This window comes from Bufo bufo, chromosome 1 (genome assembly GCF_905171765.1).
Source record: "Bufo bufo chromosome 1, aBufBuf1.1, whole genome shotgun sequence".
NCBI lineage: Eukaryota > Metazoa > Chordata > Amphibia > Anura > Bufonidae > Bufo > Bufo bufo.
Window position 1 is genome coordinate 54,608,856 of NC_053389.1, and position 18,498 is coordinate 54,627,353.

General features: G+C 43.6%; 1 protein-coding gene across 7 annotated transcripts in view; it reads right to left on the minus strand.

The window, feature by feature from the left end:
* The window catches only part of SBK2 (SH3 domain binding kinase family member 2), a 108,369-nt gene that overhangs the window by 49,025 nt on the left and 40,846 nt on the right, over positions 1-18,498 (minus strand). The window lies entirely within an intron of this gene.

An 18,498-nucleotide genomic window follows, 5' to 3' on the forward strand; every position in this document is an offset into this window, starting at 1 on the left:
ATCCTGTCATTGTACAATCCTTAATTATTAGAAAAAAAGGGTCTGTTTATTACACTTCTTAATTCCCACAGAATTTAGGAGTGAGTATAATCTATTTTAGCACACTCCTTGTTGGGTAACATACCGCCTAGGCTATCTGACTTATTAAAGGACACCTAACCTTTACCTTTGATATCCTGTCAGGTCTATTGGTTAGAATTAGGTCTAGAACTGCCCATTCCACCCTTTACGTAGGGTCCTTCACTAATTGTGAAAGGTGAATTGTCTTTAATATTGTCTGGTTAGGGTCAGGGTTAGCATTTTTTTTCCGGTATTGAGCCCCTATGACGGATCTCAATACCGGAAAATTAAATTGCTAGTGTGAAAGTAGCCTAAAATTGCACAAATTGCATCCACTGCAAGTATACATCCATTAGTCACAGTCAGAAATATTGTCCATCGTATAGCCAATCCCTCCCTCATCCCAACCCCCCCCCCATCCTTTTCCCAGCCCTACCCCTTCTCATTCTCATCCTGGTCTCAGGTGCCAGCTTTTCTATCCCTTTCTCTCTACCACCTTATACCAAAGCCACTCTCAGAGTATGTGTGGTCAAGTTACAGTTGGTTATCCATGGCAACCATAGTTTATCAAATTTAGTCGCTACTCCACTCTTCTGATATACTGCCATTTTCTGTATTAGCTTAGCGTTTACTTTCCTTATAAACTTGACTGTAGTCGGTGGAGATGCCTGTATCCAATGGTAAGCTTTACGTTTCCTAGCAACATAAAGTAGTCTCCCCACAGTCACCTTCTCATGTTCCGTTAAATTAAGATCTTCTACCAGACCCAGTATACACATCTTAGGTTCTTGGTATGTCCACTCGATAACAATCAGAGATCATCTTTAATACTGAATCCCAGTAAAAGATAAGCATTCAAGACCGCCAGAGCATATGAATCATCCCTGCCCCCTCCTCCCCACACCTGGGGCACCAATAATCCGACCAAATACTTATCTTTCGTAAAAATACCGGCATCTTGTATACTCGGTGTATGATATAGTTGTGACAACTTGGCTCCCTCACACAAGGACGACTTGGGGACGGCTTCCAGAATATCTGACTAATCGGCTTCCAGGATCCCTCCTACATCCTGTTCCCATTTTTTCATCCTGGATAGTGGGTGCTTCACAAGAAACTTGTCTAAAAGAAATTTGTACACTAACGAAATCATCCCTCGGTTTACCTTGCCAGAGCTCAACAAGTTGAGAAATGCATCATCAGAACACCTGACGGGTGTTTCTGTGCATGGTGTCAAAGGCATGTCGGAATTGTAAATAGAAGCATCTATGAGACAGATGGAATTCCTCCTGCAATTTACCAAAAGTTTTGAGGGTATTATTTTCCAATACGTGACCCAGTCTAGTTATTCCTATTCTCCCACACCTCTAAACCCTCCAATACTTTGAACTCTGGCAACTTATGATTCATCCACAAAGGGGAAAAGGCAGTATATGTAGAAATCCCTCAAAGCTGTCCTATTTTCCCCCATATCTTACCCATCAGCCTAATAAGAGCAGGACATCAACCTCCTGTCACTACTCCCCCCCCCCCCCCCCCACGCCTTCCAGCCACGCCACCAGATCTTTACATCCGAAAAATAGCATAGAATCTGAGTGGAAGTATCCATTCTGCTGGGGTTATTCCAGTATTGCATATGTTGACTTTGTCCTGCCAAATAATAATTCCAGGGGTTCAGGAGCACTATACCCCCCTCCGTCTTATTATACTGCAATATTTACAGTTTAATTCTTGCCTGTCCTTCTTTCCACACTAAGTCACTGAAGATGGCATTGAAACCTATCTAGGGGAATCCATATAGGGGCGTTATGTAGCACATAAAGTAGAGTTGGGGTATTAATATCATCTTGACCAGATTGGCCCTGCCTATAACCAAGATAAATAATTTGTACCAGGCAGAGATCTTCTCCTTAAAAGTTGTCAATAGGGGGAGAAGGTTCAATCTTTTGTAGTCATAGACCGATGGGAGACCACTATCCCAAGGTATTTGAATTGGGACACACAGGGAATGGAAACTCCCCCAGGAGTGGAGACAGAAGACTGCCTGTCTATCAACATCAAGGCGTACTTTCCCCAGTTAATGGTTAGGCCAGACAGGCTGCCAAACTCCCTTATTATAGCCATTGTCGCAGTCAAAGTGGTCGCCGTATCTCCCAAAAATAGCAAAGTGTCATTTGCATACATTGCTGTTTTGCTCTCCAGATCCCCATAGACAAACCCCCGTACTCTCTGGGAGCAGGGCCGGCCTTTGGGGTGTGCGGGCTGTGCGGCTGCACAGGGCGCCATAGCAACAGGGGCGCCGGGCGGCCGACAGCCCGCCGTGAACTAAGTCTAGAAGAGAGGAGTGACGTCTCACTCTCTACTCACGCGAATCTTTATCCTGCGGGCGGGCGGCCGACTAACACAGGTAGCGCTCCGGACAATTGAAGGAGTGAGGAGGGGGCGGGGCCCGTGGCCACTCTGAGCTCCGCTCTGCTGCATGGCTGGCCTGCCTGTCTCTTTAAGAGAGCAGACCAGTGGCTGCTGGAGCGTAGCTGCCGCACAGGCACCTCTTCCCTTATCCTTTTGACGTTGCCACTGAGCTCCGCCCCCAGAGAGAAGACGGAGCGCGCCCAGCCAGCAGACACAGCAAGGCCCACGCGGCAGCACTACAGCTAGAGAGCTACAGCAAAAGAACAAGTAGGTATTTATTTGGAGAAATGATTATGTGAATGTGCCAACAGTGCCATGGGGGATGGGGGGACGGGACAGAGATGTGCTGATGCTGCCCATCTGGAGGGGACAGGGAGAAGTGTACCAATGCCATGGTCACTGGGGGGGACAACAGAGTCTCTCTGTCACAGAGATGTGCTGATGCTGCCCATCTGGATGGGACAGGGAGAAATGTGCCAATGCCATGGTGACGCGGGGGCGGCGGTGGGTGGGGGGGGGACAGAGATGTGCTGATGCTGCCCATCTGGAGGAGAAATGTGCCAATGCCATGGTGACGCGGGGGTGGGTGACGGGGGGACAGAGATGTGCTGATGCTGCCCATCTGGAGGAGAAATGTGCCAATGCCATGGTGACGCAGGGGTGGGTGGGGGGGGACAGAGATGTGCTGATGCTGCCCATCTGGAGGAGAAATGTGCCAATGCCATGGTGACGCGGGGGTGGGTGGGGGGGGGCAGAGATGTGCTGATGCTGCCCATCTGGATGGGACAGGGAGAAATGTGCCAATGCCATGGTGACGCGGGGGCGGGGGTGGGGGGGACAGAGATGTGCTGATGCTGCCCATCTGGAGGGGACAGGGAGAAATGTGCCAATGCCATGGTGACGCGGGGGTGGGGGGGGGACTTTATCGCTATCACATACGGGGGCTAATTAAACTCCCCCTATGTGATAGCAAAATATGTCTCCAAGACCCCCAATGTCACCAAGACCCCCCCAAAAGAAGCTGAGGAAGCACAGATCTGCTCCATCAACTTCTTTCCAGCTTCTGAAGCTAGAGAGTGACACAAGAATGCGGAAGTGATGTCATATACACCACTTCCGCATTCTTGCAGAGGAGAGGGGACCAGAGGGAGCTCGTGTACTGGAGGGGACCCCCGATCGGCACCCCATACACGCGTTCGGCCCGGCTCTACAGCCGGCGGATCGCTTGTATGGTAACAGGCATCGCTGCCTGTTTTTAAAGATCGGCCATTTGTCACTCGCGCGCTAGGGGGTGTGTCTGAGCGGACATCTAAAGACGCCCGCTCAGATCTAGAGACCTCTCGGCCGGCCATTTTTTTACAACGGCCGGCCCTGAAATGGTTAAAGGACCAGTAAATACGAAAGTTAAAAAATACTTTATTGTAATTATGTTTGATATTTGATAGTAAATTTACAGGTAGCGGTATTGTGATTTACAGTATAGGTGGCGTTATTATACCGCGTGATTTACAGTATAGGTGGCATTATTATACCGCGTGATTTACAGTATAGGTGGCATTATTATACCGCGTGATTTACAGTATAGGTGGCGTTATTATACCGCGTGATTTACAGTATAGGTGGCGTTATTATACCATAATCATTGGACCAAGTGAGGGTGCTTACTAGTCCCAGAGGGGAGCTCTGTGTTTATAATAGCACTACTAAACAGGAGAGATTGGTGCTGTGTTTACTCAATACAGGTCCAATCCTGGCTTCGCCCCCTCACAGCTGCGCCCAAGGCGAGTGCATCACTCACCTTACCCTTCCTATGGCCCTGATTACGACTGACCTCTGCACTCTGTGCGTTACTTCCTCCTGACGTCTGCACACTGTGCGTTACTTCCTCCTGACGTCTGCAGACTGTGCGTTACTTCCTCCTGACGTCTGCACACTGTGCGTTACTTCCTCCTGACGTCTGCACACTGTGCGTTACTTCCTCCTGACGTCTGCACTCTGTGCGTTACTTCCTCCTGACGTCTGCACTTTGCACATTCTGTGTGTTACTACTGACCTCTGCACTTTGCATTACTACTCAGCATTGCATTATTTACGACTGAGCAGCTGGCTACACCAAATAGAATGCCACAATGGTCTCTTCCATCTCATTTAAAATAGGAATTATCCGATATGGATCAATATGAAGAGTCAAAAACCATAATTTTTTACTTCCACATTACGGAAATGGAGGCATGATATTCGCCATGAAAATATGAAGACCACAAATGTATATTCTGATACATTTTGCAACTGGTTTTGTTTAACTGCCATTGTTATTTACGATTAGTATGTTTAATATTTGCATTACTGATTGTACCTTGTCCTTACCTAGTGACATCATGGGTCCCAAAAAACTCTCCGGTTCCCAAAATCGAAAACGTAAGGTGCTTATGAATTTAGAGGACCAGAAGAGTGCAGGGGCTTTAAAAAAAGCTCTTGGGAAGATCAGCACATAGTGCTTCCGAAGCAACAGAAGAAGAAAAACTAGATGACGTTAGCTGCAGCAGTCAAGCTGATGATGTCCATCTTGAGAAGAATGAACCTTCAACATCAAGTTCATGTCTACAAGATCTGGATTCAAGTGCTCTCTCTAACCCACTGTCTTCTAATAGTCCCCCTGACTCAGTGTCTTCTGAGACAACATCTGAAAGTCTATCAGATCCTGCTTTATGGCCGAAATTAATTTCCAAGAATGTTGACCGTATTTTGGAATTTGGCCCTGTGCAGGTAACAAATATGGAGTTTAAAAAAGATGTTCATAATCGCCACTTCTCTGCTACATTCTATAAGCGAAAGTTAGAAAGTGGAGAAGAGCAGACAAGGCGATGGCTGGTGTACTCTCCATTTGCAAATAAAGCTTTTTGTTTTTATTGCAAGTTATTTGACTGGAATGCAAAAAGTTCTTTGGCTTCAGGAGGGTCAGAAGACTGGAGACATATGGCAAATATTCTCAAATCTCATGAAACCTCCAGCAGTCACTTTTTAGCTCAACAAATGTGGATGGAAACACAACTGAGATTGAAGTCCAAAAGTGCAATTGATCACAATTTACAATCTCTTATGAGCCAAGAAAGAAAACATTGGAGATCAGTAATGGAGAGGCTACTAAACATTGTTCACTTTTTAACTGAGCGTAACTTGGCATTTAGAGGATCTTCAGATCGTTTTTCTACACCCAATAATGGCAATTTTCTTGGGCTTGTGGAATTACTGGGAAAATATGACAATGTGATGGCAGAGCACTTACGCCGTGTGGCCTCAAAGGAGACAGCAGACCACTACTGTGGAAAAACAATTCAAAATAAAATAATAAACCTAATGGCAAAACAGGTACTTGAGGACATTTTGGAACGTTGTAGAAAAGCAAAATATTACTCAATAATCCTGGATTGCACCCCAGATATTAGCCACAAGGAACAGATATCATTTACAGTTAGATTTTTGGATAACAGCACTGGGGATTTGAAAGTAAAAGAACATTTTATTGGGTTTCAAACAGTAGATGACACAACTGGAAAGGGACTGGCTGACTTCCTCCTTTAATTTCTATCTGAAAAAAAACTGGATATTGATAATTGCTGTGGACAAGGGTATGATAGTGGGGCAAATATGGCAGGAAAAAACAGTGGTGTCCAGTCAAGAGTTTTAAGTATTAACCCAAGAGCCATATTTGTACCATGTGGATGTCATTGCCTTAATCTCGTCATTGGTGATGCAGCACGGTCAGGCAAGGAATCACTAGAGCTGTTTGGAGTAATTCAACGCATTTATGTTTTATTATCTGCATCTGTAAAGAGGTGGAAGATTTTGACAGACCATGTATCTGGCCTCACGTTAAAGCCTCAATGCACTACACGGTGGGAATGTCGGATCAACTGCCTTAAACCTTTCAGGCATAATCTTGTTGAGATACAGGATGCATTGATTGCATTGTCAGAGGAAGAACACGCAGAACCAAGTGTCTGTCACGAAGCTCTGCCATTGTCTCAGCAGGTTGGCAATTTCAAATGTATTATGGCATTATGTGTTTGGTATGAGATATTGTACCAAGTCAATATTGTCAGTAAGGCAATGCAGCCCGAAACAGCGGACTTGATTTTGGTTACAGAGTTAATAGAGAAATGTAAACACTTTGTGCAAATCTTCAGAGACACTGGATTTGAAAGTGCATTCCTTATTGCAAAGGAAATAGCGGAAAAGCTTGAAGTTGAGCCTGTTTTTTTATCATCTGCTCGCATTCGAAGGAAGAAGGCTTTATTCAATTATGAGGGGAAAGATGAACCTTTAACTAATCCAAAGGAGAGATTTAAAATTGAATTCTTCTATGCTTTAGTGGATACAACAATTATGTCATTGGATGAGCGTTTTGACCAGTGGAAAAATCATAGCAAGGTTTGGGGATTCCTGTATGCCATAAAGTGTCTCCCAGCAAGGGAAAATTTGAAGGAATGCTGCTTGATGTTACAGAAGGCTTTAGAGAAAGACAGCCAATCTCTTATCAGTGGAATGACTTAGCAGAGGAGCTTTGGCACATTCAAGGCCTTATTCCCCAAGAATCAACAATGCCACTGAATGTACTTAACTTCATTGTTAAGAATAGACTCACTGACACATTCCCAAACATCTGGATTGCACTACGCATACTACTGACAATCCCTGTTTCTGTGGCATCGGGAGAACGCAGCTTTTCTAAATTAAAGCTGATTAAAACTTACCTCAGATCCTCTATGAGTGATGAACGACTAAGGCTACTTTCACACTAGCGTTGTTTTAATCCGGCGTTCAATTCCGACACCGGAACTGCCCGCCAGATCCGGAAAAACGTGTGAAAACGGATTACATTTGAATCCTGATCAGGATTTTGATCACAATGAAAAAATGCATTGGAAAAAACGGATCCGCCATTTATGGACTTTAACTTTTTTTTCAAAATTTTTCGGGTTTAACATGCAAAAGCCGGATCCGGTTTGACTGAACACACAGCTCCAGATCCGGCGTTAATGCAAGTCAATGGGAAAAAGACCGGATCCGGCGTTCAGTCAAAGTGTTCAGGATTTTTGGCCGGAGGTAAAAATACAACATGCTCCATTTTTCTGAAAAGCCTGATCAGTCAAAAAGACTGAACTGAAGACATCCTGATGCATCCTGAAGGACGGACTCTCCATTCAGAAAGCATGGGGATAAAACTGATCAGTTCTTTTCCGGATTTGAGCCCCTAGGACGGAACTCAGCGCCGGAAAAGAAAAACGCTAGTGTGAAAGTACCCTAACATCGTTATCAGTGCTGTCCATTGAAAATGACGTTTTTAAAACATTGGATCTTAACAGCACCATTGATGAATTTGCAAAGGCAAAAGCACGCAAAGTTGCGTACACAGTTAAATTGTACCTATTTTTTTGGCACTTTTACATTTAAAGCTTTATTTGAAAAGCTGGCACTTTTGTAGGTTTTATACTCTGGATTATTGCACTTTCAGACTCCTCTTTCAAAGTATTAGTGCAGGAAATAAATACCAAGTGATGAGGATCTGCAAGGGGTGTCTTAGTACTCATTTTGAGTTTGTGGAGTTCTAGTTTACATTTTACTTTGTTACACGTGGTGCACTTTGTTATAGTAACAATCTAGTCTAGGTTTTGTGTTCTGTTTTTTGTTTTTACTTTTCTAGATGCACTTGAAAAAAAGGGTCTGCGGGGCAACCTGACACTTTCTTTTATAGACTATTTTAATTTGACATTTATTGTTTACCACTTGATTGTCTACTGTTGTTTTATTTAATATGAATGATTATATTGTGCTTACAAGTTTAATACCTTTTGAATAAAAGTTGTATTTTTATCATAGCTTGTAATCTGTTTTTTGGGGACTTAACGGAATGGAAGGTTTTAAATTGAGCAGATATTGGAGAAATGGGTGTGACCACTGAAAGGGTGTGGTTACTGAGGGGTGTGGTTACTGAGGGGCGTGGTCACTATGGGGCGCTGTAAAGCTTTCTCGCACAGGGCGCCTAAAGGCCTAAGGCCGGCCCTGTCTGGGAGCATCAAATATATGACTCCAGAGGCTCTATGGCTATAGCGAATAACAGCGGGGATAAGGGGCATCCTTGTCTCGTTCCCCTTTCCAAAATAAATCTTTGTGATATCCTTCCATTTGCTAACACTCGGGCCGAGGGTCTAGAATAAAGGACCTTAACCCAGATACAAGTCTAAGGCACCCATCACTTGCCACAAGTACCACCATTCCACACTATTGAATGCCTTTTCGGCATCTAGCGATAGGCTCACCCTATCCCCCACATTATACGACTTTACCTGCAAACTCATAAATACCAGCCTAGTATTTATGAAAGTAGATTTGCTGGTTATAAATAGATAATGGACAAGATCATTCTAGCCAGCCTATTGGCAAGTGTTTTGGCCAAGATCTTAATATCAGTTATTAAAAGGGAAATAGGCCTATAAGAGTCTGCCAGCTGTGGATTTTTCCCCGGCTTTGGGAGGACCACTATCAGCGCCTCCTGCATTAACGGTGGCAGAGATCCCATCTCTTGTATTGCCAATTCTACTTCTTCAATGTTAATAGGGGCATCTAGCATATCTCTATTTTCTAGTGATATAGTAGGAATATGTGCCTTGGTCAAAAAGCTAGTTTGCTCCCAATATTTATAGGGTAAGTTGATGCCCCCCTTAATAATTACTTTGCCATGCTTTGCTGCCTCATCTGTTTACTTTATTAGTAGATCTTCTGTTTCTTCCATTATATTTGGAGACTCATAGCCAACCCCTATTAGTATTTTATTATTATTTCCACCAAGAGGGCTCCACATGTTCATTTCCCTCATAGATATCATCACCAGGATGAGCTTTAGACTGGATTTTACATGTAAGCAAACTTCTCACTATCATCCAGACATGTCTCAGTTACCCCCACTATGTCATATTAGACGCTACTCCAAGATGAAAATGAGAAGGGTGACATCAGGTGTTGGCTGATGTCAAATTGGGTGGCCTCTTCAAAAGGTCTGGGAAGCTGCCAATGTCTAAGCTCTCGAGCCACGTTCCTTGTTTTGCTGCTGTGCAGCATGAAGTTATATTTCACAACTATGAGGCGAGTGGATGGATATATGGCACAATAGCTGCCACAGGTCTAATAAGGCATTGGCCAACATATGACCTGAAAAAAATTACTCTCCTACACCCTGTGTTACTGTGCTGATATAGCGGTGGCTCCTCCTAGTCATAATCCGCTTTGCGTAGGCTAAATCAGGGTGTAGAGTCTAAGGGATTATATGTTCTTCTCCCCCGCAAAAAGAGATGGATCTCACAGTGAATCCCCAGGTTACGTCACCTGGATTAGTCTAGGATTGACAGCAGCAATTTAGCAAAGGCAGAAGCATAGTCTAAAAGTGGGCAGAGGTCAGCAACAGCAGAACAACAAGGCTGATGAGAGCAAGCCAAGTCAGAACCGTAGAACAATAAGTACCAGGCAACATTCCAAGGGGTAATGCTGGAGAACAGTGATGGCCAGTTCGCATTGTTTGCCCGCAAACACATGCGAGCTGCAATCTTTTCTTACCCGTCCGGCGATGCACAGGTAAGCCCTTACCTGTGCCTGTGCCGGGAGCCGGTCTGAAACAAATGCGGTCACCCGGAGCAGGCAGTTCCGAGAACAGCCCGATGAAGGCCCCCGGCGGCTGTTCTCGGAACTGCCTGCTCCCGCTGACCGCATTTGATTTCAGTCCGCCTCGCGCACAGGCACAGGTAAGGGCTTACCTGTGCCTCGCCGGACTTGTGAGAAAAGATGGCAGCCCGCATGTGTTCGCGGGCGAACAATGCGAACTGGCCATCACTGCTGGAGAATAGTCAAAGGTAAATCAGGGTCATCACAGAAGTTAAGGCAAAAATCAAGGAGAATCACAATCAGCAGAAGCTAAACAGAATCTATCTTCAGGCAGTGTTGGTAGGCCACATTTAAATATGCACAGTACATGTTTAGGCCTGGATACGACCTAAAAAATCACTTTTACAGCCATGAGAATTGAGCAGTGGTGAAAGGATAGAGTCCGAAAATCATGAAAGGTCACTGGAAGACTAACAAAAAGACACAGAGGACAGAGTGGACATAATCTGATGGAGCTATTCTACATTTTGCTATATGTAACAATTCTCCGGACACCTAGGATTGCCCCCTGTGTAGCTTCATATCTCACACATGGAAGGATGGTCTTGGGGAAGCAGTAGAAAGAGTGGTCTTGCTGTTGATGAATGAGTGTAGGACTAAACATCCATCTGTGTGGGGGTCTCACCAGCTTCCTAGCTTCCTTGCGGCTGTTGGGTTACATCCATTTTACCAGCATTCATCAGCATTAGATTCACCCATTGAGCCATAACAGACATGTACTGTTTCTGTACAGTTACTACATCAGGTATCACAGGTGGCGTGCATCTAGATAGAGGAAGAGCAGGCCAGCTAATGCCCCATATTACCTGTTTATCTGGACAATGATTCACTTGGCTAATCTGGACGTTTTTGGTGGAATATGTACCTTGAGGCTGCATGCACATGACAGTGAAAAAAAAGTCTGTTAAAAATGGACATTTTTAATGGACGTTTATTTCACTGATGTCTTTCTGAGAAACAGACGTTAAAAATTGACCCATTCAATTGTATGGGGGCAGTCTATCAGTGAAAAACGGACAAGATAGAACATGTTCTATTTTTAGACGTCTGTTTTTCACTGACAGTGAAAAAAACTGCCGTGTGAATAATCCCATAGACTGCCATTGGTCTTAAAACAGACATGTGATGGCCGTTAAAAAAATGTACATCACATGTCCGTTTTTCACTGTCGTGTGCATGTAGCCTAAACCTTTAAGTCCACAATCTTCTGTTTTTGCTTTTTTGTTTTTCACTCTTTGCCTTGGTCGGGAAGAGACCTGATATTGCTGACTGGTTCCCACAAATCACACTTAAAGTGCCAGTATTTAAATCAGAATCTTTTCAGCAATATAAGGCTTTCTGCACACGCTACATGCACACTTGAAAAAATTGTCAGTTAAAAACGGACACACTGTCAGTTTTTCATGGCCATTTTGCATCGGTGTGTGCATCCATTTTCTGGCCGTGTGTCCGTTTTTAATGTCCGTTTTGCATCTGTTTTGCATGTCCGTTAAAAACAGACATGAAAAATGGATGAATTTGATTGGCAGTTATTTCTAGACCCACCTTTCTGAGAACACCCACAGGATGGTAGACCCCCAGCTAAAATAATGTCCCCCATAGTGTAGGAATGTATTTATTTTTCCTGCCCCCAGCTTTAATAATGCCCCCATGTAGGCCCCCAGCTAAAATAATGTCACCCATAGTGTAGTAATTTTTTTTTGCTGCCCCCAGCTTTAAAAATGCCCCCATGTAGGCCCCCAGCTAAAATAATGCCCCACATAGTGTAGGAATTTGTTTTGTTTTGCTACCCCCAGCTTTAATTATGCCCCCATGTAGGCCCCCAGCTAAAATAATGTCCCCCATAGTGTACTGTAGGAATATTTTTTTTTACTGTGCTCAGCTTTAATACTGTCCCCCATGTAGGCCCCCTGGTAAAATAATGTCCCCTATAGTGTATGATTTTTTTTTACCACCTCCAGCTTTAATAATGCCTTCAATGTAGGGCCCTATCTTAAATAATTTCCCCCATGGTTTAAATAATGCCCCCATAGTGGCCCACCGCTGTTTTTTTTTTTGTTGATTTTACAAAAAAAAAAACTCTCCTTATCCACTTGCTTGCGCTGCAGCAGTCTCTGCCGAAGGACCTGCAATGTGCGCAATGACGTCACTGAGCGCTCCAACGTGGTTACGTCACCACGCATATCGCAGATCCTGCTCAATGAAGAGAGAAGAGACTGCCGCAGCGTGAGCAAGTGGATGATGTGATTTATTTATTTTTTTAACCCCTAAATGGCAATATAGATAAAGTGTACCCGTTTTTAACGGCCGTTAGACGGGTGCACTCATATCAATCGGCTGTTAAAAACGGTCCCATTGATTTCAATGGGGTCTGTCTGGCTGTGGAAACGGACAAAAATAGGACATGTTCTATTTTTGGACGGATGCTATTCACTGGCCGTTAAAAGAACGGCAATGTGAATAGCCCCATAAACTTTCATTGGTGCTAAAAATGGGCTTGTGACAGCCGTTACTTAAACGGCCGTCACACGGCCATTATTCACTGTCATGTGCATGAGGCCTTATAATCCTTTCCATCAACTTGAATAGGATCAAGAGGTGGCAGGAGGCACCTTGGAAAGGGATTTGAACATGTTTTAGTAGGGATACATTGAGCACTGCATGTACCTTCATTGTCCTGGGAAGTTTAAGAGGAAAAGCCATTGAGTTTACCAATTGGTCTTGAAAGGATTAAAACATTTTTGGCCCAGCTTTGTTGAAGGTATATTTCAGATTCCTGGTGGAGAGCCAGACCTCGTCTCCAACTTTGTAGATTTATCTTATAGTCCCTGATAGTTTATTTGAGAAATCCTTCTTGTGTCTTTTAGCAACTCCAAATCATGTTGAAGTGACTGTATTCTGTCAGTGATTGCAGAGATTGAAGTTGCCTCTGGGAGAATTAGGAAGGTTACTTGAATGGTAACCCAAATCTTTGAAGACTAGTGTTTGTTTAGAGGTATTCTGAGAATTTTTACATTAGAGCTCCTCCACTGGTAGCAAATCGACCTACAGGTGAAACTCCAAAAATATGAATATCGTGCAAAGTTCAGTTATTTCAGTAATGCAACTTAAAAGGTGAAACTAATATATGAGATAGACTCATTACATGCAAAGCGAGATGTTTCAAGCTTTTATTTGTTATAATTTGGATGATTATGGCTTACAGCTTATGAAACCCCGAAGTCACAATTTTGAGGTACCCTTTGCTCAGGGGGTATGGATTAATTAGCTGACGAGAGTGTGACACTTTGAGCCTAGAATATTGAACCTTTTCACAAAATTCTAATTTTAAGCTGCATTAATGCAATTCCTTTTAAGTTGCATTACTGAAATAAATGGACTTTTGCACGATATTCAAATTTTTCGAGTTTCACCTGTAGTTATCCTGCAGATGACAAGTATAGCAACGGAGATACTCCTTCAAAATTTTTGTTTGTGCACTCAATCTGGCCAGTTGACTGGGAATGAAATGCAGATGACAAACAAAGTCAAATGGCATGCAAAAATGTCACCAGAATCTTGACATACAATTTACTTCACAATCAGAGATTACTTTATCTGGTACTCCATTGAGATAACATTTTGAATTCTAAGATCAGCAGTCTTTTTAGCAGAAGGTAGTTCAGTGCAAGGTAGAAAATGTGCTTTTGTGAGTCAATCAACCACTAACAGGATGACATTGTTCCTCTTGGAGAATAAAGTCCTTAAAGATAGATCCCCTAGGTTGAAATTGAATTGATGCTCCTATAATCACTCTGGTGAGGCACTGGAAGTTTTGGAACAACATTTTGGTAACTAGACACCCAAAGGAAGCAGGACATAAATTCTTGTTTATTCTGAATGCCTTTTGGACAACTAGTTTGGAGTCATTATTTGTAATACTTTAAAGGGGTTGTGCCTCCATTAAATGTTACGTTATTTTTAGGGGTGCACCGAAATGAAAATTCTGGTCCGAAACCGAAACCGAAAATTCAGGATGTCCTTGACCGAAAACCGAAACCGAAACTGCCTTTTTGCCCAAATACTTTTAAAATACTTTTTTTTTTAATGATTGGCACTGTTATGGAGAGGGGGATCTGTGGGTGGCTCTGTTATGGAGAGGGATCTGTGGGTAGCGCTGTTATGGAGAGAGGGATCTGTGGGTGGCGCTGTTATGGAGAGGGGGATCTGTGGGTGGCGCTGTTATGGAGAGAGGGATCTGTGGGTGGCGCTGTTATGGAGAGGGGGATCTGTGGGTGGCTCTGTTATGGAGAGGGGGATCTGTGGGTGGCGCTGTTATGGAGAGGGGGATCTGTGGGTGGCGCTGTTATGGAGAGGGGGATCTGTGGGTGGCGCTGTTATGGAGAGGGGGATCTGTGGGTGGCGCTGTTATGGAGAGGGGGATCTGTGGGTGGCGCTGTTATGGAGAGGGGGATCTGTGGGTGGCGCTGTTATGGAGAGGGGGATCTGTGGGTGGCGCTGTTATGGAGAGGGGGATCTGTGGGTGGCGCTGTTATGGAGAGGGGGATCTGTGGGTGGCTCTGTTATGGAGAGGGGGATCTGTGGGTGGCGCTGTTATGGAGAGGGGGATCTGTGGGTGGCGCTGTTATGGAGAGGGGGATCTGTGGGTGGCGCTGTTATGGAGAGGGGGATCTGTGGGTGGCGCTGTTATGGAGAGGGGGATCTGTGGGTGGCGCTGTTATGGAGAGGGGGATCTGTGGGTGGCTCTGTTATGGAGAGGGGGATCTGTGGGTGGCTCTGTTATGGAGAGGGGGATCTGTGGGTGGCGCTGTTATGGAGAGGGGGATCTGTGGGTGGCGCTGTTATGGAGAGGGGGATCTGTGGGTGGCGCTGTTATGGAGGGGGGGGGATCCCCCCTCCCCATAGCAGTGCCATAGACCGATCCCACTACCCATAACAGCCCCGGCCCTGCTGCTCACAGCATCACTCACTGCATCTTTATTTTACCTTACAATCGTGACGCTCCAGTAACAACTCTGCAGGCAGAGCGGAGGGCGGCATAACGTCACTTACTCACGTGACGCACCTGCTCCGCCCACTTTATGAATGAAGGAGGCGGAGCAGGCGCGTCACGTGAGTAAGTGACGTTACGCCGCCCTCTGCTCTGCCTGCAGAGTTCTTACTGGAGCGTCACGATTGTAAGGTAAAATAAAGATGCAGTAAACCGCCCGCCCGGCGCCCGCCCGCAGATGGTGGGTGACAAATCCCACACCCCATATTTTCGGCCGATATGTAACAATATCGGCCGAAATGGATTAGGTACATTTTTCGGCTGATATTTTCGGCTGCCGGAATTTCGGTGCACCCCTAGTTATTTTACTATAATTCAGCATAAAAAATGAATTGCTTTTGAAATTTTACTTTCTGTTACAAAAATGCTCCTGTTTTGAAATATTCTCTTTTCAGGTATTTAACCTGTTCCTGACCGCCCACAGACTTTTCCCCAATTAAGTAATTAAAAAATTGTTAAAAATAGGAAAAAAATAGACATATTTGGTATCACTGCTCTACCCCATCAGGTGAATGCTGTAAAAAAAATTATGCCAAAACAGCTAATTTTTTTGTCACCTCCCCTCCCAAAAACCATATCAAGTGATCAAAAAGTCGTATGTACCCCAAAATGTTACCAATGAAAACGTCACCTCATCCCCCACAAGACCATCATCAAAAAAATAAAGAAAGATATGGCTCTAAGACAGAATCAATGATTTTTTTTGTCAAAAATTTTGTAAAACTTAAAAAACTATAAAAAAAAATGACATATTTGGTATCACTGTATCTGTAACAACTGGCTCTATATCACATGATCTACCCCATCAGATGAACACCTTAAAAAAAAGCACTGACAGAATTTAAATTTTTGCTAACCTCACCTCCCAAAAAATAAGGTTAAAAGCAATCAGAAAGCCAAATGTACCCCACATGGTGCCAATAAAAATTGCATCTTGTCCTGCAAAATATAAGCCCTCACACAGCAAAGTCAACAAAAAATAAAAAAAGTTATGGCTCTTAAAAACCATTTCAGCAATTTCCATATTAGAAAATCCAGATTCAGCTCCTTCCCTTCTGAGCACTGGCATATCCCCAAACAGCAGTTTACGACCGGAAATGGGGTGTTACTGTATTTAGGGAAAAATGGGTAGCAAATTGCGAGGTGATATTCTCCTGTTATCTCTTGTGAAAAAGAAAGTTTGGGCCTAATGCGCCATTTTCTTGTAAAAAAAGAAATGCAATTTTTCATTTTCGCAGCCAAGTGTTTATAAATTCTATGAAATGCCTGTTGGGTCAAAGTACTTACTACATACACCCTTAAAAATTCCTTGGGGGGTGCAGTTTCCAAAATATGGTCACTTTTTTGGGGTTTACACTGTAGGGATACCTCAGGGTCTCTTCAAAAGCAAAATGTCGCCCAAAGACCATTCTAGCAAAAATTGCCCTCCAAAAACCATATGATGCTCCTTGACTTCTAAGCACTGCCGTGTGCCCATAAAGCAATTTACGGCCACATGTGAGGTATTTATGTAAACTGCAGAATCAGGGTAATAAATATTGAGGTTTGTTTTGCTGTTAACCCTTGATGTGTTACAGGAAAAAAATGGATCAAAATGGAAAATCTGCAAAAAATTTCAATTTTTACCTCCATTTTGCTTTAATTCCTGTTTAATACCTAAAGGGTTAACAACATTTCTAAAATCTGTTTTGACTAACTTGAGGGGTGTAGTTTCTAAAATGAGGTCATTTGTGGGTGGTTTCTATTATGTCAGCTACTCAAAGTGACTTCAGAACTGAATTTGTCTTTAAAAAAGTTGATTTTGGAAATGTTCTTGAACATTTTTAAAAATTGCTTCTAAAATTCTAAACCTTCCAAGTTTTTCCAAGAATCTTGGAATATTCTTAGAGCAATGAATAGTGATATCTCTTGATCCATGTGAGGATCTATACACCTTGAAAAAGTATTCATACCCCTTGAACTTTTTCAAATTTTTTCACATTATATCCACAAACTTAAATATATTTTGTAGGGATTTTATGTGATAGACCAACACAAAGTAATAAGTATGTGTGAAGTGAAAAGAAAATGATGCATGGTTTTCAAAATTCTTAATAAATAAAAATCTGAAAGGTGTGGCGTGCATTTGTATTCAGCCCCCTGTACTTTGATACCCCTAAATAAAATCCACTGTGACCAATTGTCTTCGGAAGTCACCTAATTAGTAAATTGAGCCCACCTGTGTGTAACTTATTCTCAGTATAACTACAGCTGTTCTGTGAGGGCCTCAGAGGTTTGTTAGAGAACATTAGTAATCAATCATGAAAACCAAGGAACACACCAGACAGGTCAGGGATAAAGTTATAGAGAAGTGTAAAGCAGGGTTAGGTTATAAAAAAATATCCCAAGCTCTGAACTTCTCACGGAGCACTGTTCAATCCATCATCTGAAAATATGAAAAAGTATGACACTGCAAACCTACCAAAACATGGCCGTCCACCTAAACTGACAGCCCAGGGAAGAAGAGAACTAATCACAGAAGCAGCCAAAAGGTCTATGGTCACTATAGAGAATCTGTCCACAGGACAACTATTAGTCGTGTACTCCACAAATCTGGCCTTTATGGAAGAGAGGCAAGAAGAAAGCCATTTTTGAAGTTTGTAGTTTGCCACAAGCCATGTAGGGGACACAGCAAACATGTGGAAGAAAGTGCTCTGGTCAGATGAGACCAAAGTTGAACTTTTTGGCCTAAATGCAAAACATAGTGGTTGCAACATCATGGTGTGGGAATGCTTTTCTGGAGCAGGGACAGGGAATCTGGTCAGAGTTGATGGGAAGATGGATGGAGGTAAATACAGGGCAATCCCAGAGGAAAACCTCTTGGAGGCTGAAAAAGACTTCAGACTGGTGTGTTGAGATGGCCTTGTGGTTCGCCCGGCGGTCTTTTTGCGGCGAACTTTGCGCGCTCGCGATTTCTTGAACATGCAAACATATGGCGATGTCCGCCGGCACCATATTATTTTGCATTGCGCCAAACTTTAAACCATGACACATCCATCAGGTGGGACAGGACAGCCAATTGAGACATTTCAACACATGGACACATCCCCACCCTATAAAAGAACCCGATCTGGCAGACATTTTACATTCTGTGTTTTGCCAGTGTAGGGAGAGGTTGCTTTGTGGAGCAGGGACAGGCTGTTATGGACACCAAACGCTAGCTAATAGGGCCACAAAAGTCCTTTTAAGGACTGGTATAGGTGTGCTATTGATAGGTGTGA